This window comes from Sphaerodactylus townsendi, linkage group LG08 (genome assembly GCF_021028975.2).
Source record: "Sphaerodactylus townsendi isolate TG3544 linkage group LG08, MPM_Stown_v2.3, whole genome shotgun sequence".
In the NCBI taxonomy this organism is placed as follows: Eukaryota; Metazoa; Chordata; class Lepidosauria; order Squamata; family Sphaerodactylidae; genus Sphaerodactylus; species Sphaerodactylus townsendi.
The window spans coordinates 3355186-3375901 of record NC_059432.1 but is presented as its reverse complement, the minus strand read 5'-3'; positions in this window follow the sequence as shown (position 1 = coordinate 3375901).

The following is a 20716-nucleotide window of genomic DNA, read 5'->3' as shown; positions in this document are numbered from 1 at the left end:
TTAAATCTAGACGTTCAGCTATAAGGGGCCTGAGATATCCTCCCCTGTAACTGAAGGCTGAGATTCTCAGGAAGATGAATTCTCCACCCATCTGCACCCTGTGCATCTGTGTCTGCGCATGTGTGTTGCAGTGATGCAGAGCTGACGAACATATCCCACGTGGTTTGCCTTTTTGTCCAGCCAAAATGTACCCAGCATGTAGGAGGAGGGAGAGAGGACTCCTTTGAGAGTAGTTTATGTCTCAGCACCTGGGGGGTCATGCAGGGGTGGCCAACTTATGGTGCTCCAGATGTTCATGGACTACAATTCCCATCAGCCAGTTGGCCATCCTGGCAGGGGCTGGTGGGAATTGTAGTCCATGAACATCTGGAGCACCATAGGTTGACCACCCTGTATAGCAGTGGTTCTCAATCTTCCTAATGCCGTAACCTTTTAATACAGTTCCTCATGTTGTGGTGACCCCCAACCCTAACATTTATCCATTTTACAGATGGAGAACACTGATTCAGAGAGTCTTAGGTGACCCCTGGGAAAGGGTCCTTTGACCCCCAAAGGGGTTGCGACCCCCAGGTTGAGAATCCCTGCTGTAGAGGAACTGAGAACAACCGTGTCAGGCTGCCAAGTCTGAGTTGGGAATTCCTGGAGATATGGGGGGTGGGCTTTGGGGAGGGGAACTTCACTTGGGAACAATCCCATAGCATTATACATCCAAAAGCTGGCATTTTTCTTCAGGGTAACAGCTTTTTGTAATCTGGAGGTCAAGTATAATCTGGAAGCTGGCAACCCTAAAACGTGTGTGTTAGATTTTGTGTGAATTCAGAAGGATGGGGTATCAGTTTTGTGCATATTTAGAATTTTAACTATATATTGATCAACTTGAGTCATTTTAACTGTTTTGTTTGTATTAGATCGAGTACGTTTGAATTTTGACCTGTGAATGTTGCATCGATGGGTTGTAAGCCACCCTGGGCCCAACCTTTGGCAGTGGTAGGGCAGTAAAATAAAAGTAAAACAAAATGTTTACAGGAATTCCTGGTATCTTTTCGTGTTTCTTTCGTTGTCTACAGATTTCTAGGCTCCCTTTTACCAGATTAGTCTGCTGGCAATTAAAAATAATAATGTGGGCGCGTATTACATGCCTGATTTACTTTTTCACCAAGATACGTGCTATCTTCCGCACTTCCAGAATGATGGATGCGGGGCTTAGAAAGGGATGGGACTCAGAAAGTTGTGAATATGATGCCCTCTTGGCTCTCCACAGCTGAGAAAGCTGGCTTGAAAAATATTAAAAACCAGCTCGGCCTACAGAGTAATCTGTGAATGAGACAGCAACACCCATCTTCGACATTCCTTTCTGTCGTGTTTCTCTTGATCAGGGAATTTTATTGCCTGCCTTTCACAAGTCAGTGCCAACTGGCGTGATATGCTGGCGTGGATTGGTTTCCCTGTTGATAGTGCATTTCTGCCTAGTAGTGGAATACCAAGTTGTGGGAATCAGGGGCGTAACGAGGCAAACGGTAGCCCTGGGCAAAACCGGAGTTGGATGCCTGCCCCATGGGCTGCCACTCCACCACGACCAAATTTTTTGGTCCCCCATCCCCCATTATTTGCTAAGGAGATGGGAGCTACCCCTTTGAGGGTCCATAACTTTAGACCCCCTGAACCAAACTACACCAAACCTTGGGGGTGCCATCATGACAGTCTCCAGATGATACCCTGAAATTTTGGTGCTGATACGTCCAAGAATGCCCTCCCTGCAGGAACATCCCGAAATTTGCCCAAGAATCTTTGTTCTGCATTGAGTTTTCTGTATTGCTGTCAATGGGGGTTGCACGCTGGGGGGGGGCACATTTCTGAAGGCACAGTCTCAAAACTTTCATGGTCTCATCAGGAGACTGCCCTAATGATACCCCCCAGGTTTGGTGCAGTTTGGTTCAGAGGGGCCAAAGTTATGGACCCTCAAAACTGTAGCCCCCATCTCCTATTAGCTCCCATTGGAAACAATGGGGGATGGGGGCACCCCCTTTGGGAGTCCATAACTTTGGACTCCCTGAACCAAACCTCACCAAACTTGGGGGGTAGCATAAGGACAGTCTCCTGATGATATGCTGAAATTGTGGTGCTGCTAGCCTAAAAACTGCGCCCCCTGCAGGCCAAAAATCAAAAACCACTAAAATACCCAAAAATGAACCCAGCATGTTGATGCCCCCCACAAGGTGGTGCCCTGGGCAGATGCCCACCTTGCCCAATGGGCATTACGCCCCTGGCGGGAATACATAGCATTATTTCTGCCTAGTGGCAGACTGCCAGATTGTGGGAATACATACAGAGGAATTGTGCTGTCTGTTCTCTCCATAAGCCCACATTTTTGACTGCGCTTTCTGGCCAGTGAAGAAAGCCACTCTTTTCCATTGTGTGTTGTGTGTGCAGGCTTGTGAGTGTAGCTGTTGATGACCCAGAGGTGCTGCAGTTTTTGTATAAGCAAGGAAAAGGGAATCCCGAGGACTCTGTTTCCAGATGAATGTTTATAGATTCCGCAGGACAAACTTAGGGGGCTATGAGGAATCGTGGGTGGGTGGGGGAAAGATTGGAAATCCTACCCCTCAAAAATCAAAGAAGGGTGAACAATTTGGAAATTCCACCCCTACCCCCACTCTTTAACTAACTCTCATCAGCCTTCAATATGTTATAATTGCTGGAACCTTCTGTTCCTTTTAGACCCTTTTTTTAAAAAAAAATGTGTATGGGGAGGTTAATTTACAAAGTTGTGTTCTTCTGTATGCCAGATGAGTCCCTGAAATAGGTAGAGGTGCCCCTTTCATCTGTGCATGGCCCTATTGTGTGGCTTTCATCATCCAGACGGGAAGCCAGCTTCCTGCTTGGTTATGGGATCGCCTGCTATATTCCTGTCCCTCTCACTTTCCCCCACTCACGACAGCAAAATGATTGCGGCATCTTAAGTGGATGGAGAAGGTTGGTTTGCAGAGCTGTAGGGCGTTATCACAGTGTTTCTGTTATTGTTGAAAACAGTTGAGGAGGCAAATTGTTTTCTGGCCGTCGTGAAATAGCCCGGTGAGCATGGTTACCAACCCGTGGTTGACATCTGGCAAGGACTGGGAGCAGAGAGCATGGTCGGGCTTTCCGCACTGACAGAGTTGTACTGGTTTCTATCTAGGTTCACCTCAGTGTATCTGCACTGCAACTGAGCTAAACGTTGTTTTGTCTCAGTTCCCCCCCCCCCCCCTCAGAACTGCGACATCCCTGTCGCAGTTATGAACTGCACCTTTCTGCTGGAACAAGGTCGATACCGCTTCGAAGCTTCGAAGTGCGAAGCTTCGAAGTGCATCGAAACGACACCTCATCCATTCAACCAATCAGGAGCCGCTTTTGTGGAATGCACAGAACGGGAGAGTCGTGGCGGGCATGTAACTGTAAACTGTAAAAACTGTAAAAAAAAAAGAACGCTCCCGTTTCCCATGGTAACACAAGCTCCAATCACGATCGAGGAGCGAAACAGGCACCAAGATGATCCCGCCCACTTAGCTCGGTTCCAGGGGGCCAAGTAAGTTGCTGTGCGGACAGCCTGGAATCGCCCCCCACTGAAGGGAACCGAGTCGACCTTAGCTCCCTTCTGTAGTGGGGAAAGCCCCAATGTCACGTCACTTAAGAGGAAACATGGAAGTGACGTCATTCCTGTCTAGGAATCGCTGGATATTCTCTGGTGATACCTAGAGAGGCATGATGATGTCACTTCGAGGTTTCCGCTGGAAGTGGCATATTTTTTTTAGTTTATTTTCCTCCTGCCTGAAGGCAGCAGCGGTTGCCAGTGAGAGGTTTCCCACCAAAGCAAGAGATCTGGCAACACTTCCTGTGAGAAAGGTACCACATAATGCATCTGGAGCTTAGCAGATACCTGCTAAGGGCACTACCAGCCTTCTCTTACTGATACAACAACCAACAGAAGGTGGTTTTCTTAGACCTGCTTGATGCTCACCAGGACAGAAATGGAGTAACCCGTTTGGCCTCTGGAACTAAATCCAAAATTGCAACAGTGCTCTGAAATATTTCAGCGCTCAGCAGCAAAATCCTGCTCGCTTTGCATTATCGCCAGCCAGTATCTGCCAGGAGGAGATATTTAAATTACTCCATCACATTCAGATCATTAGAAGGCATTTTACAGGATTGAGGTTATTTGGCAGAGAGTCAAGGGTGACTTTTTCGAACGTGTTTACTTTTTCTCTCTCCCTCTAAATGCAGAGATTAGAGTCTGTACAATAACAATTAAATCATTTGCAGTAACACTTCTTTCGGGTTTCGCTTATCCCGTGCCATCTTTGGGTTGACTTTATCATTAAACACATAGCGGGAAAAATGGTTAGAAGGAGGTGGGGAGCTGGAAAGTCTATAATTTAGAGGCAGTTGATATAGCAGCCGTTCTCAACCAGGGTTCCGTGGTACCCTGGGGTGCCGTGAGCATGTCCCAGGGGTACCGCGGCAACACTACCGCCCCCCCTCATTTTTGTGGTGTCTCCCACCGGCACCAGCAAGGACATGGAGCTGGCCCATGGGGCAGGGCCTGCCACAAGGTCAGCAGCCACCCCCCCCCCCAGTGCTTCCCTTCACCCTGGGAGGGGAAGGTGGGGTGTGTGGCAAGCAGGGGCAATGGGAGGGGAAGGTGGAGGGTGGCGGCAGGGGTACCATGAGATATGAAGAATGAGGTCAAGGGTACCCTGACCTCGAAAAGTAGTAATGGAGCAAATGATATATATGTAGTAATGGAGCAAATGATATATTTTGAAGCTCAGGGTGGGCTGGCGCGCTTGTTTTTGACTGATTTTGAGGTACGGAGCTTCAGCGCCTGGAGTCCCTCCTTGCTCTCAGTCATGACACGGAAGCAGAATCAGTTATTCAAAGTACAGACTGAATTTCAGAACTGGTGCAACTTTCAGAACCTCAGTTTCTTTAGCGCTGGACTGTGAGCACGCACGCAGACTTGAAGGTAACCAGGCCCCTCTTAAAACGGTACGTCTGATTTAATAGGCTTTGCGGTGGCTGGTTATCTGCGGAGTTAATCGGACGCTTCTTGGCAGTGCTGTGGATACGGCTTCTGCACGTGGTCTTCTAGGCTGCCTGGATGGAATTTGTTGACTTGGCTGTCAGTTCATGTTAGCTTTACGTGAATGGGTGGCACGTTTGCTCGGCTGGCATTGGAGGGACTTTTTGCATTTCAGCTGTAAGGTGATGAGGCAAAAATACATTATTATTATCATCATCATTATTAATAATAACAATCACAGCCTCCAGATCTTCTGCCGGGGTTGGGCACCATCCGCATTGGGTTCTTCCCAAGAACCTAGGATGTCATAATGCAGGGGTCTGCAACCTGCGGCTCTCCAGATGTTCATGGACTACAATTCCCATCAGCTCCTGCCAGCATGGCCAATAGGCTATGGTGGCAGGGGCTGATGGGAATTGTAGTCCATGAACATCTGAAGAGCCGCAGGTTGCAGACCCCTGTCATAATGTATCTGTGCTTTATATGTGCGGATCTAAGCTTGAAAAATACAATATAGAATAATTGTATGGCATTGAAATACAGCAACAAAATAATAATAATATTTAATTATACAATTAAGACAAAGTCAAGTTGAAACTATGAGGGGATTTTGCCACCTATGTCACAACATAGCTTTTAAAGTTGGAGCTTTAGTTAAGTTTTCTCTAATTTTTGCTGCTAGAAACATAAAAGTCGCTACTTTAGTTGTAACCTCAGGAAAAACATCAGCCGTAAGAAAGCCAACCTTCTCCTCCACATTGCCTGCCAGGCCTATCAGGATGCCGTTGATATGCATGCGCCATGTCAGTTATCTGCAAAGTTAAGATGCACAGTGTCAGTTATGGGACTAGGATTTCGTATAACTGCCTCTTTGTTGGCCTCTTGCTCTGCATGCTTACATGGTTTGGCTCTTGGAGTGGAAAAAGGTTGCAGAGCCATAATGTCAGGGGCAGCCAGCCAGCGTGCGCTCCCTGAAATTTAAATTCAGGAGAGCAGAACCAAGGTCTGGTTGGTTGCTTCTCAGCCACGGAAGCCCACAGTTTTTGTCACCTGACCGCTACAGCACAGCTGGCGATTGTAGCGTGAGATTGGGTGTGTGCATTTCTGTGCCGACACACATTGTGCCAAGTTCAGCGGCTCAGACTGTTTGTCTTCCTTTGCAAGCTAGTTTGCAATTTGCAACACACCGGGTTGCCAAAAATTGGGCTGTGCGCTTTGTGCTCTTGGACAATTGAGAACAGAGTCACCAGTTTCCAGGTGGTAGGTAAGAGCCAGTGTGGTGTAGTGGTTAAGAGCAGGTGTACTGTAATCTGGAGAACCGGGTTTGATTCCCTGCTCTGCCGCTTGAGCTGCGGAGGCTTATCTGGTGAACCAGATTAGCTTGTGCACTCGAACACATGCCAGCTGGGTGACTTTGGGCTAGTCACAGCTTCTTGGATCTCTCTCAGCCCCACCCACTTCACAGGGTGTTTGTTATGGGGGGTGGGGGTGGGAAGGGAAAGGAGATTGTCAGCCCCTTTGAGTCTTCTTACAGGAGAGAAAGGGGGAGGGGATATAAATCCAAACTCTTCTTCTTCATCTTCTAGAAATCTTCAACTGTTGCAGCTAATCTTCAGGCGACAGAGATCAGTTCACCAGGAGAAAGTGGGTGCTTGGGAATGTAGACCCTGTGACATTGAAGCCCCTCCCCACCTCAACCCCCCCTTCCTTAGGCTCCACCCACCAGATCCCTAGTGTTTCCCAACCTGAAGCTTGCTAGGATCTCTCAACTGCTGAATCTGAGGAGACGAACAAGCAAACTACGTTCTCTACCTGGCGCAGTGGAACACCTGGCATCTTGTAAGAAGATCTTTGTGGAGCCACTGCAGTGGGTTTTCTGTAGCGTTGTCAGCCACCAGGAGATACCCAAGAATTGTAACTCATCTCCAGGCTACAAAAATCAGATCCCTTGGAGGAAACGGCATCAGACCCTGCTGAGGCCCCTCCCCAAACTCTGCTTTTCCCAAGAGAGGCCTTGGGGGCGGGGGCGGGTGTTGCCTTATTCATTTCATGTCTTGTGACAAGAATTTCAGATAAACATGTTTGTACTCCTTTGATACCGTCTCTGTTGTAGGGCTGCTTAACACACAGGTGTCAAACTCGCGCCCCTCCAGATGTTATGGACTATAGTCCCCAACATCCCCTGCCAGCTGGCAGGGGATGATGGGAACTATAGTACATAACATCTGGAGGGGCCCGAGTTTGACACATTTCCTTTTTCTCCCTGCTTTTCAACTTGTGCCTGTCAACACTTTTCCCTGCTATTCTCCACGTATTAGAAATCAACTATAAATATTACCAAACAATTGATTCTGCCCCCATTGGAGATAACACACACAAACACACATATACACCCACACACGTACTATATATAGTTGTTTGCAGTTTTTGTTTGACAGGGTCTGTGAGGAACTGGGTCACATAATGGAAGCGATAAATGATTCATATCTACCGGAGGGAGGGAGATCGTTCCAATCGCTCCCGTTTCCATAAAGAATTCCGTTGGGAATCATGGCTAATGGTGACCTAGTGGTAGAATTTTGAAGGGTTAACCACACTGGACAGTTTTATTCACCACACTCCTATAATGGCAACAAGAGTTCCAATTTATGGTTCACAAGCACAGGCATTTAATGAGTAACCAGTCTGGTTTTAATTCCGCTGGACGCGTGGGTTGGCGAAGGTCAGCCCAGAGCTCAGTGAAGCTTTTAAACAACATTAATGTTACTTGGTCGAGCAGCTTGGAATTAGGGGTGTCGGGAAACGAGGCTGTGAACTAGAATATGTTTTATTTATTTTTTATTTTATTTTTATTTATTATTGGTTTTATATACCGCCCTCCCCCTGAGGGCTCAGGGCGGTTCACAACAGGTTAAAACAAACATTAAAACATAATTTAATATCAATTATATAAAACAGAACCCATTTAAAAATGTGGATGGCGTCTGACTACTCCCCTCCCTCCCTTGTGCCCACGGGAGGCTAGATGACACAGTAGATGTATTTTTTAACCAGGCTGGCCAAACGCCTGGCGGAACAGGTCCGTCTTGCAGGCCCTGCGGAAACTCTGTAAGTCCCGCAGGGCCCTGATCTCCCTAGGGAGCCTGTTCCACCAGGTAGGGGCCAGGGCTGAAAAGGCCCTGCCCCTCGTCGAGGCCAGCCTGATCATTTTGGGGCCAGGGATCACGAGTAGGTCCTCTGACGAGGAGCGGAGGGGCCTACCGAGGCAATATGGGGAGAGGCGGTCCCTCAGATATGCAGGTCCGAGGCCGTGAACGGCTTTGAAGGTCAAAACCAACACTTTGAACATAATCCGGTACTCAATCTCCAAAAGGTGTATGTTGCGCAGTTGACTTCCTAAAAAAGTGTGCTTTTCTTTCCAGCAGTCCTTGGGTACAGCATTGCCCCACACTTTGGTTCTCACGTGGCTGATAAGCAAAACTCTGCTGAGGTTCCAGCTGATGTGAGAAGCACTTGTTTACATTTGGAAAATGGGATGATAGACCTCCCTTGGACGCAAACTTGTTGCAATTACATTGAGCTAGAAATGCATCTCCATCGACTAGACACAATCCCCCTGACAGGCAGCTTTGGAGGGTGCTTGTTATACCTCATGGAAGTACCCCCCCTTGCCAAAATCTGCTCTCCACTGACTCAACACTAGAGTCTACCTTGTCAGCAGAAGCTTTCTGTTCCATTATTGGGGGTCCGTGAGTTGGTCCGTTACTGGTTTCCACCTGTTGAGGCATTGATGGGATTGGAGCTATCTGATCTGAGGCTGATTCTATTTCAACCAAAGCATCCTGTGAATTCTTAGATGGATTTATTGATGATAATTGCATTGAGTGCTCTGGTTGTGGGGCGTCGGACCCGCCGCTACCTGTCAGTTCTTGTGCCCACGTTTTATCTTTATTTCTTGAGGTCAACGTAGGGTATAATGCTTCCACAGGTTTTGGATCAACTTCCCATTCATAAAATGTGTTGGGGGCTAAGACAGCAGTTGGCTCTTTGCACTTGTTCTATGGGAACTTCTCTCCTATAACGCTTTTAAAAAGGGCCATGAATGGCCTGTGCAGAATCATCCAAAGACAGGTAAACCCTGTCATAATATATAAAAAAGAGAGTAAAGGTTCATAAAAAGGTCATCTTCAAGTTAGCAGAAGTTTGCTCTACCCAAAGGCCAGAGACAGTCAGTCTAGGGCAGTGGTGGCGAACCTTTGGCACTCCAGATGTTGTGGACTACAATTCCCATCAGCCCCTGCCTGCATGGCCAATTGGCCATGCTGGCAGGGGCTGATGGGAATTGTAGTCCATAACATCTGGTGTGCCAAAGGTTCGCCACCACAGGTCTAGGGGCAAAAAGGAGCAGTTAACCTTTAACATGATTGGGGAATTCAACTGTGACTCTAGACCAATGAGAGGCTGATGCCTGGGCGGGGAAAAGTATCCTTGTTGGATGTATGTATTGCATATGCTATGTTAAGTTCAGATAGCTGAGACAGAGACCGAGTTGAGTTCTGTGTGTGTTGAACTTTATTATTGCTGAAGAGTTCTGTATAGTTTCATCGTCTTGTATAGAATAGACTTGTGTAACCTTGCAACTGCTAAAGTAAAAACCTTCCTATGGAAAGAACATCTTGTGTGAAGAGCATTCTTTTCCAAGTGTGACAGAAGGTTGCAGTGAGTTCAAGAAGACAACTAGAACTCCTCATCTTCTCATCTTAAACTCTGCTGATAAACCCTTCCCCTTTCTACACCATTCTGAGTGGTGGGCCAAGTAGGACTATTAGCTCTGAATCCTCAGCAGGGGATAATGCCATAGAGTCGCTTTACAGAGCTACCATTTTCTTCAGGGGAACTGATCCGGGTCAGCAGGAGACCGATTGTAATAGGGGGAGATCTTCCAGTGCCAATTCTCACTCCAGGAGAACAGGGTTGATCGCTTCTCATTTAAGAAGAGCATTCGAAGGAACAAAAAGGGGTGATGGGACCGTTGGTTTTTGAACAATGATACAAAGGGGCTTCTACATTAGGCCTTGAAGGAAAACAGCATCTACACGAGTGGCTGTTCTGTCCTAAGCGATTTACAAAAACCTTCCTTCTTCAAGCTGCTAGACTGCCTCCCCCCCCCCCCCCTAGTAAAACACACGCACTCCCTCCCCCTCCTAACGGCCTTGGCTTGTTTCTCCTGGGTTGGAGGTAGCAGCTGGTCTTTCCACCCCATAATTCTCTCGTTCTGTCACAGGGGATTAGATGGGAATAGCAAAGGCTGCCTTTCTCCGCAGTAGTCTGCAAGGTGCTACTGTTGTGTACAATGCACCCATTTGCAATTTAAAACAAAACAAAACGCCACCATGTCTTTAGTTCTGCTTTGCAGCCTGAACTAAACTAATAGTAGCAGCGGCGGCAGCAGCAGCTCCGGATCAATTAAATAATTGACGAAAAATAATCATCTCCAGTTTAACTGGCTGCTTGATTAGTTAGTTCAGTACATTTGTTTTTCTCAAGACTTCGAAGCAGGCCTCTTTCATGTGAATACAGCAGGACAATACTCTCAATCTGCTGCTCAGGTCAATTCATCACAGGGCAAATACATATTTGCAGGACCGTATCTCTCAATATCGCCCTCAGAGACCTCTCCAGTCAGCGGAGGGGAATCTACCGGTGGTCCCCGGCCTGAGGGATATCCGGCTGGCTGTAACAATTGGCCAATTGGCCATGCTGGCAGGGGCTGATGGGAATTGTAGTCCATGAACATCTGGAGAGCCGCAGGCTGCAGACCCCTGGCCCAGGCTAACCCAATCTCAATAGGCCTTAGTAACCAAGCAAGATCAGTCTTGGTTAGTCCTTGTATGGCGAACCACCAAGGATGACCCAGGTTGCTGTGAGGAGGCAAATAATGGTAAAACACCCATGTTCCTCTCTTGCCTTGAAAACTCTGTGGGAGTTACCACAAGTCAGCTGTGACTTCAGCATATTCAGCCACCACCAATAGGCCTTAACTTACAAGATTTCTTTTTATTTTAAAAAATAGCTATATTGTTCCTCACTAAGCCACATTTGGCTGTAGACCGTCAGTTGCGTATTGTGCCCTAAGGACATCTAAAAAGTTAGACAACATCTCCTTTATGCTGGGGTTGAATTTCATATCAATATCTGTTCCCTTCTGCCCATATCTGTACATATCTGAATGTGCCTTGTATGAAACAGAATCATCGGGTGATAATGATACTACAGAAGAAGATTGATCAGTTGCAGAAAGACGGCTGGTTGATTTTGGTTTTCTTTCTGGGAACATTAATTTCAGTGGAAGCATTTAAACAAAATGCTTTTCTTGCTTCAGCTGTAAAATTTATCGTTAGTGAAGATGTTAGTTCTGGCTCCGATGCCACAGAAAGAAGTGATTAGAAACTCATGCGCTGTTCAGTGTTCTTCGACACCGGGGTCTCGCTGTTGAGGGTTCAAAAGCAACGCAGCACATGTTTGACCACCTGCCACACATCAGTAGCATCCAATATGGTGCACTGAGTTGGTTCTTGGGAGTGCGTGACTTAGGTTTCCCAGGTGGCTTCTAGAGACCAGTGGGAGGGGGACTCCTTAGCAGAGAGATGGAAGCCTTGGTCTTGTTGCCAGCAACGTGGTGATGTTACTTCCAGCATGCAGTGGAAGCAGTGGTGGGATCCAAAAATTTTAGTAACAGGTTCCCATGGTGGTGGGATTCAAACTGTGGCGTAGCGCCAATGGGGCTGGGCAGGGCACGGCGGGGGTGTGGCCGGGCATTCCAGGGGCGGTGGATTCCTGGGCAGGGCTGTGGCAAGGACGCAACCGCTGCGCCGGTCCTTGGGTGGGAAACGAATGCACGCAGGCGCAGGCTGCCATGCACGACGGTGCACCTCCTGCTAGACGGCTTCAAGTTCTGTGCACTATTGCTGAGAGAAGGGGCGTAACTAAGGCAAAAATCACGTGGCAAAATCACCAATTAGTAACCCCCTCTCGGCACACACAAATAATTAGTAACCTACTCTCGGGAACCTGTGAGAACCTGCTGGATCCCACCTCTGAGTGGAAGTGACATCATCAAGTTGCCGATGATGACGAAATGCTCTGTTATTTGGGCGAAAACTCTATGGTAAAAATAGCTACTACTATCGCTCCCCTCCCCCAAATACCAGAGCGTTGCCAAAATGTGATGATATCACTTGTAGTACATGCTGGAAGTGGCATCACCAGCGACAGAAGCCTAGGCCCGCCTCCCCTGCTGGTAAGTCCTGCCACTGGCCGGCTGATTGGTGTCTGGGGCACAGAGACAGGAGGATTCATTCTCTGCCCCTGGAAGGGGGCTAGCAACCCTAGAATTACTTGCAAAGTGGCAAGAGCCCTCAAATTGGCTGCCGGAGTTGTTTCTTGTGTTCTGGTGGAAAATACATTCCTAGAAATGCGGAAGTATTTATTTTGATCAGTTGGCAATCCGGAAATTAGGAAATCGGGTCACGCCTTAGGCATCAGTAATTTAAATTAATAACTAAGTAGACGAAAAGCTGAGATTGGTAAACTTGTCGCTAACTGTAGCCGCACGTGGGACCCTCTTGTCCGGCACCCCAGAGATAAAAGCCCTCTAGCATGTGTGGACTGACAGTAAAGCAGATACAGATTTTTGCACTCGTCTCCGTACAAGCTATTTTTTTGTGTTTAACCATTGTGGCTGATTCCAGTCTGGAGATTGGGTTTTTCTCCTGGAGGCGACTTCGGGCATCCTGTATGGGTGATTTCCAACCCTTACACAGGGAGGAAGGACAGATTTGTTTTGTCACTTCCTGTAGAGGGTTGGTCATCCATCCTGGATCCAGTTCGTTTCCTGTTTTTGTTCGTTTTTGTAAGAGCTAGTTTTTTTCTGTCTCTGAAGTACACAGGACCACCAGTCCACCCAAATTACGTATGTGAGTGCAATCACATTGCAGCCAACTGAGGGCAAACCCAGCAAGGGACTTTGAAAGCACATGAGAAGCAGAGGTGGTTTGTCATTGCCTTCCTCTACAGAGCTTTCCTTGGTGGTCTCCCATCCAAGTATTGACCCTCATTAGCTTCCAACTCTTGGCAACCCAGCAAGGGGCTTTCAAGTGAAACGAGAAGCAGAGGTGGTTGGCCATTTCCTTCTTCTGCAGAACCTTCCTTGATGGTCTCCCATGACCTTAGTGAGCTTCCATGTATAATGATCCCAGCAGGGGGCTTTCAAAGCAAGTGAGAAACGGTGGCCAGCTATTTCCTTCTTCTGCAGAGCCTTCCTTGGTGGTTTCCCAACCAAGTACAGACCTCAATTAGCTTCCAACTTACGATGACCCCAGTGAAGGGGCTTTCAAGGCAGATGAGAAGCAGAGGTGATTGACCATTGCCTTCCTCTATGGAAGCTTCCTTTCCAAGAACTTTCTATGGAAGCTTCCTTTCCAAGAACCTTTCCAAGAACTTTCCATGGAAGTTTCTATGGAAGCTTCCTTTCCAAGAACCTTTCCAAGAACTTTTCAAGAACTTTCCAAGTACTGACCTGGCTTCTCTTCCGAGAGCTGATATGACTGGACTATACTAGGTCTCCATCCCTTTCTCACCCAAACTACCACTGTGTGTATTCTCCAGAAATTGCATTCCAAGCATATAACCTTTGGAGTTAGATCACTTTTCCAAAGGGGAGAGCTTGGGGTGGAGCTATTCAAAGGGTGGACACACTCATTTTGACCTTGGCTCCACCTCAATTTTGACTGTCTGTCCAGATTTTACATGTCTGTGGTTTGGCTGAATGCAGGGCTATTATTCCATGTTGCCTGTACCCACCGAGTGACTTGACAGTGCCGTCTCAAGCACAGTTAAACTCTTTACACCTGTTGACTTCAGTAGACTTAGATAGGTTCTGTTCCATAACCCAGAAGAGAAGGTGGGACTCCATTTTGTGATAGAGTAAGAGATCATGATGGCCCCATTGTGAAATGACAGGACTCCCTGGAGAAGACAATAATGCTGGGAAGACCCAATTTTAGATGGATTGACTCGATAAAGGAAGTTGCAGCCTTCAGTTTGGAAGACCTGAGCAACCACAGGAAGTTCTGGAGATCATTAATTCATAGAGTTGCCATATATTGGTGACACATAAGAAGAAGAAGAGGAAGAAGAAGAGTTTGGATTTATATCCCCCCTTTCCTGCAGGAGACTCAAAGGGGCTTACGATCTCCTTGCCCTTCCCCCCTCACAACAAACACCCTGTGAGGTGGGTGGGGCTGAGAGAGCTCCGAGAAGCTGTGACTAGCCCAAGGTCACCCAGCTGGCGTGTGTGGGAGTGCTCAGGCTAATCTGAATTCCCCAGAGAAGCCTCCACAGCTCAGGCGGCAGAGCTGGGAATCAAACCCGGTTCCTCCAGATTAGATATACGAGCTCTTAACCTCCTGGGCAGAGCCTGGGCAGAACAGAATGATATACAGTCAGCCCCCAATGCTGCCATTCGCTCCAGCGGAACAGAACTCTGTAAGCTGGAGATCAGGTGTAATTCCAGGAAATCTCCCGGTTTCCACTTGGAAATTGGCCCCCCTACACAAAAGAGATTGCAGAGGAGATCCCGGCTGCTGTCATGTCTTCTGTCCCCTCTTCACAATTCACACTTCCTGTTTTCTTCCCTTTGTGTTCCGGGACGCCCAGCACTAGATGGAGTACCATTTCAGCCTCTTGAAGATCGTGCTTTGATTAGTAACCTTTAAAAAAACGGACATTTCCTCCAGAAGGGCAGTGTTTCCCAAGGGCTAGGGGCGCAGGGAATAAAAAGTGCAAAGCCTGGACAAGAAAAATAAGTTCTACGCACGCTAGGCCTGTCAGTTTCAATCATCTCGCTCCTGCTCATCCCTGGTAAATGCAACACCCGACCAAGAGCCAGGGGAGAATCTTTCACTCCAGATTGTTCTCTTGCAAGAGGCCAGCGCTGGATCTGTGGCGACTGGAGGTCTTCCGAGTGCCTTCCTTTGTTTGCGGACTCAAGTGTGATTCCGAGGACAAATATTTGCTCCGTTAATTGTAATGATTCCTCACCCTCTGTCTTTCTCTCCCGTTTAATAGCGGGAGACTTTTCAGGAGGAAGGCGCCTACCCTACAGGGAACACCGTGGGGCTGTGAGGATAACTAATTGAATCGGGAAGGGAGGGGGGTATCCCTGCTCCATAAAGGGCCAGTACCACGAGCGATTACTTTGGGAGTTGCGGCTCAGGTTCCACTGTGCTTTTTCTTGCATGGCCGATATGTTCTGTGTGAGATTTAAAAAAAAATAGGAAGGCAATAATGTTGGAGCTCAGTGAAAAAAAAATGTATATCTTGTTTCCAGTAAGAAGATGGAACCGCATGAAATTAACTTTCAAAAACTGGATCACACAGTTTTGAACTGTTGTTTGGTAATTGAGTCAAGAAGGAGGAGAAGGAGAAGGAGAAGGAGAAGGAGAAGAAGAAGAAGAAGAAGAAGAAGAAGAAGAAGAAGAAGAAGAAGAAGAAGAAGAAGAAGAAGAAGAATTTGGATTTATATCCCCCCTTTCTCTCCTGCAGGAGACTCAAAGGGGCTTACAATCTCATTGCCCTTTCTCCCTCACAACAAACACCCTGTGAGGTGGGTGGGGCTGAGAGAGCTCCGAGAAGCTGTGACTAGCCCAAGGTCACCCAGCTGGCGTGTGTGGGAGTGTACAGGCTAATCTGGATTCCCCAGATAAGCCTCCACAGCTCAGGCGGCAGAGCGGAGAATCAAACCTGGTTCCTCCAGATCAGAGTGCACCTGCTCTTAGCCATTGCTCTTAGCCACTACGCCACTGCTGCTTCAAGAAGGTGCTAGCCCTCTTCTAGTCTTATCATAGGCCTATAATTCTTCCAGTGGCTCCCTTCTTCAACCTGTGCGCCTCTTGCTCTACTTCAAATTGCCCAACAGTCCAAACAGAGTCGGTGGCTTCGCTAGTCACTCAAGAGAGCTCACCGGGTGTTCACCATGTTCCAAATTCTGTCATAAGTTTTCTTATTTGAGCACAAGTGTACAGGGCGCCAGGAAGGCAGATTTAGTTCAAGCTAATGTCTGCCCGATTGGATATGCTGCATAGGAATCATGAGGCACTGGCGTGGGTGGGGGTCGGGGGCAGACATGGTGTTAGCAATTCTTCTTTTGCCATACGATTAATTTTAAGAACATAAGAACATAAGAACAAGCCAGCTGGATCAGACCAGAGTCCATCTAGTCCAGCTCTCTGCTACTTGCAGTGGCCCACCAGGTGCCTTTGGGAGCTCACATGCAGGAGGTGAAAGCAATGGCCTTCTGCTGCTGCTGCTCCTGATCACCTGGTCTGTTAAGGCATTTGCAATCTCAGATCAAAGAGGATCAAGATTGGTAGCCATAGATCGACTTCTCCTCCATAAATCTGTCCAAGCCCCTTTTAAAGCTATCCAGGTTAGTGGCCATCACCCCCTCCTGTGGCAGCATATTCCAAACACCAATCACACGTTGCGTGAAGAAGTGTTTCCTTTGATTAGTCCTAATTCTTCCCCCCAGCATTTTCAACGGATGCCCCCTGGTTCTAGTATTGTGAGAAAGAGAGAAAATTTGAAAGTATACGAGGTATAGAGTGGGGATCAACAGGTAGAAGAGCAAACTCTGTTGTCTGTCGCCCATGGTAGCCCTGGCTGAGATAATAGAACTTGTCAACGGGTTAGCTGGGGAGGGTATATTTAGGACCCTTCTCATGCTATTGTGCATGGGTTAAGTGCCATCTCATGGCGACCTTAGGAATCAGTGTTCTCCGGAACATCTTATCGTTAACAGCCTTGCTCTTGTCTTGGAAAATGAAGGTCGTGGCTTCGTATATCATGTCAGTCCATCGCATGTTGGGTCTTCCTGTTTTCCTGCTGCCTTCCACTTTTTCTAGCATGAATCTTGTCTTCTTGTAATGTGACTGGACCTCCATAAAAGTAGTTCATGATAATGGATATAGAGGTCATTTCCAGGAAGATGATGACTTCTTGATTCATGTATGTGCTCCTATGTGCTACAGAGATCTTATTGCATAGAACAGTAATGGTAGTATTTAAACTTTTGTTCCGAATCTTCAATCTTCAATTTTCAAAGCTATACAGAGACAGTTGGCTGAAGTAGATCAGTTGGGACATTACCTTCAGTGGCCACTACTTGGGAATCTTTCTTCTACAAATCTGTTGATGGGTACCTGCTTTTTTATATTGGAAAGGGAGGAAATTATTCTCTAGTAAGAAGAGAAAGAGTTTTTTGAAGAAGAGTTTTGGATTTATACCCCACCTTTCTCTCCTGTAAGGAGACTCAAGGTGGTTTACAAACTCCTTTCCCTTTCTCTCCCCACAACAGACACCTGGTGAGGTAGGTGGGGATGAAAGAGTTCTCTTGGAGGCGGAGGACATCTTCATGGGTGATTTCCACCCCAACTCAGGGAGGCAGGAAAAGAATTCCATCACTTCTTGTCGTTCCCAGGTGTCCATTTTGGCCAGTATTTTTCCTGCCGCAACAGGGAACGCACGGAATTCTTTGTGGTCTGTGACTAGCCCAAGGTCACCCAGCAGGAATGTAGGAGTGGGGAAAACAAATCTGGTTCACCAGATAAGCTTCTGCCACTCAGGTGGAGGAGCGGGGAATCAAACCCGGTTCTGCAGATTAGAATCCACCTGCTCTTAACCACTACACCATGCTGGCAAACTATAGCATGGGTGTGAATTTTATCCCAAGGTTAGGACTGCATTATACAAAAATGGCCAGTCATTGGGATTTACAGGAGTACTGAATCTTTCTAGGACCTATAGGACATATCTGGAAAATTCCTGGCTTTGCATGGGATCTTGCAAAAGCCGTTGAAGAAACATATCTACTTAACATATAAAGAAAGAACCTGTTAAGCAGTTGGGAAGTTATGTGCCTCAAAATGACTCCTGGTGAAATCCGCTAATTTTTGCTATGCGGTTCCTGTCCTCAAGATATCAGACGCTCTCAGAGCAAAGCCGTACTATGAAAAGGAGATAAACAAAATGGGTTTTATGTGGCCACTGGTCCCCTTCCTCACCGGGGAAGGAAGAAACCACAGGACCTAAAGAGCTGAGAATCCCAGGCACATCCGAACACCCGCTGAGGGGTAAGAGATGCATTTGCTGGATGTGTGTGCTGTTGAATGCCACCTGCTGGGTTTATAGGGGGGAAAGTGTGTGGGTGGCACTTTTTAATGGTAAACAAAACCAGGCGGAGGAGAAAAATGGCATCCCCAAAGGGGTCACGGATAAAGAAGCTTCCTAAAAGCTACTGTTCGTAAAATCTTGGGCAAATAAGCGCAGTGGTAACAATGGCTTTTACGCCCCTGTACATCCTTAGCCATCTAAATATATACAATGCATCCTCGTGCACTCCCCCCCCCACAACTTCCCACAATCGATGAATAGCAATCCTGAATGTACATAGTCTTCTTTCTTTTACTCCCCAACGCCCAGGCTCAAACAAACATGTATTTACTCCCCCCAGCCTACCCCCAAATTATGCCATTTGTGCAATTTCCCCTTCCTTCACCATCGCTTTGCCTTCAATCTAGGAGGGGAATTTATCCGCGCCCACACAAAATGATGCGGTCAAGGCATTTTTTTTACTGCCGGTCTGTCTGTGGGGAAGATTGTAGGAGAAGCGCCCCCCCCCCGGCCGACCCCAATAAATTTGTGTGAGATTGGAGTGGTTATGTTAGGGCAGCGGTGTCCAACTCTGGTGCCTCAGATGTCCATGGACTGTGATTCCCATTAGCCCCTGCCAGCATGGCCAATTGGCCGTGCCGACGGGGACTGATGGGAATCGTAGTCCATGAACATCGGGGGAGCCAGAGTTGGACACCCCTGCGTTAGGGCCGTGCTGGCGAAGGAAAACCACTGTGTGAGCAATTCTCATTACAAGTCTGCGTAAATGGCCTGTCGGACTTGTGAACCTTGAAAGGCTCCACTCAGCTGGGATGAATGAGCCACTGCCCCGTCCTGACCATTAAACTGTGTGCAGCCGGAAAGCTGCGCAGAAAATCTCTGATCTAAAGCCCGTTCGCCAGCTCTTACAGGAGCCGACCCTTTTGAATTTTTACCCCTCCCTGAGCCGCCTCTTAGGAGTTGATTTTTATCAGTTTTGCTTTAGACAGACCTTTTAAAAAAACGCCAAAAAAAAAAAAAACCACCACACCCAAAATCCCCCCCCCCCCCCCCCCCCCCCCCCCCCCCCGACTTCCCACTAAATCAATGAATAGCAATCCTGATTGCTTTCAGGGCCCTGGCACCGTTACAAGGTTAGCTGAAGGCTAAAGGGACAGATCAGATACTGACTTGGGCAACTCCGGCCAGGAAACGAGGGAGGCCGGCGCTCTGCATTGTAAATGGCTCCCAGTAGTTTGCTGACAGTGAACGAATCCTGACCTTTCTGGCACTGAGCGAGAATGTATTATCCAGTCTAATAGGTGGAAGGGGACCCCCGTTCATTCAGGAAGAGAAAGGATGACTGTCTTAGCCCTAATTGGTACTTGGTTAACAGGGCTGGATTAACTCTTATGAGAAGGATGTCCTCTGGGTATATCCAGATTCCAGAAGCTTCTGAGCTCCGAGTGTAGCACAAATCCTTGTCTGGAGGTGCCTGCTTCTCTTGCTTCCTGTGCTTTGGAGTTCGTTTTTTGAATGTATTTCGATTTGCCTCATTATATGGGCGTTGCATGGTCCAAATTGCAAGCAACTGATGGCAACCTCAGTTTAACATGTTTAACATATATTGTGCGCCCAGACCTATTTGCCTCCAAATTGTATCAACTTCTTAAATCAAAAATCCACTCTCTAGGTTTAATACTTGAAGATCTCTGTATGCTGTCACCTAGAGAGATTCTGCAAACCCTAAAAAGCAGACTTCTAGAACAGGAATACCATATCTTGTTGGGCCAATCAAATAAATCATGCTCACCCCTTTCTGTCGGAATAGACCATGACCAGGGACATATAGCCAAATATCTTGAACTATTAACTGAACCCCAACAGAGATGGATTATTACAAGGGCCAGATGCAATACTTTTCCATCAGCCATTACCAAGGGTCGCTACCTATCTATCCCTCTCCAGGATCGGTCTGTCCACACTGTAAAAACCAAGTGGAGACTCTTACTCACATTATACTTGACTGTCCGAGGTATGTGGGTATTAGGAATTTCTCTCCTGGGCGGGTCTTAGACAAATCTGAAAGAGACTCTGACAACTCTGTTGTGGGGCTCAGTGGTGGCCGCCCACCTGGGCCTCCAACCTGGGATCAGGCTGGTTTTTGGCCTCCTCAGGCCCTGCCGGCCTGCATGGAGGCCGGGGAGCGGGGCTTTGGGATGGGCACCGCCCCCACACAGCCCTACTCTTGTATGGCCTCACCCCCGCACCTCCATGCAGGCTGGTGGGGCTTAGTGCCCCCAGCCATGCCCCAAAGCATGGGGAGGGGTGTCCAGAGGAGGCATCTCCAGGCACCATTTCCCCCTGATACGCCTCTGCTTCCAGGTTTTGACAAGATCCAATTAGTGTGGGTAATCTAGGCAGCTGATGCCCATATAGTTGTGGGGAAAT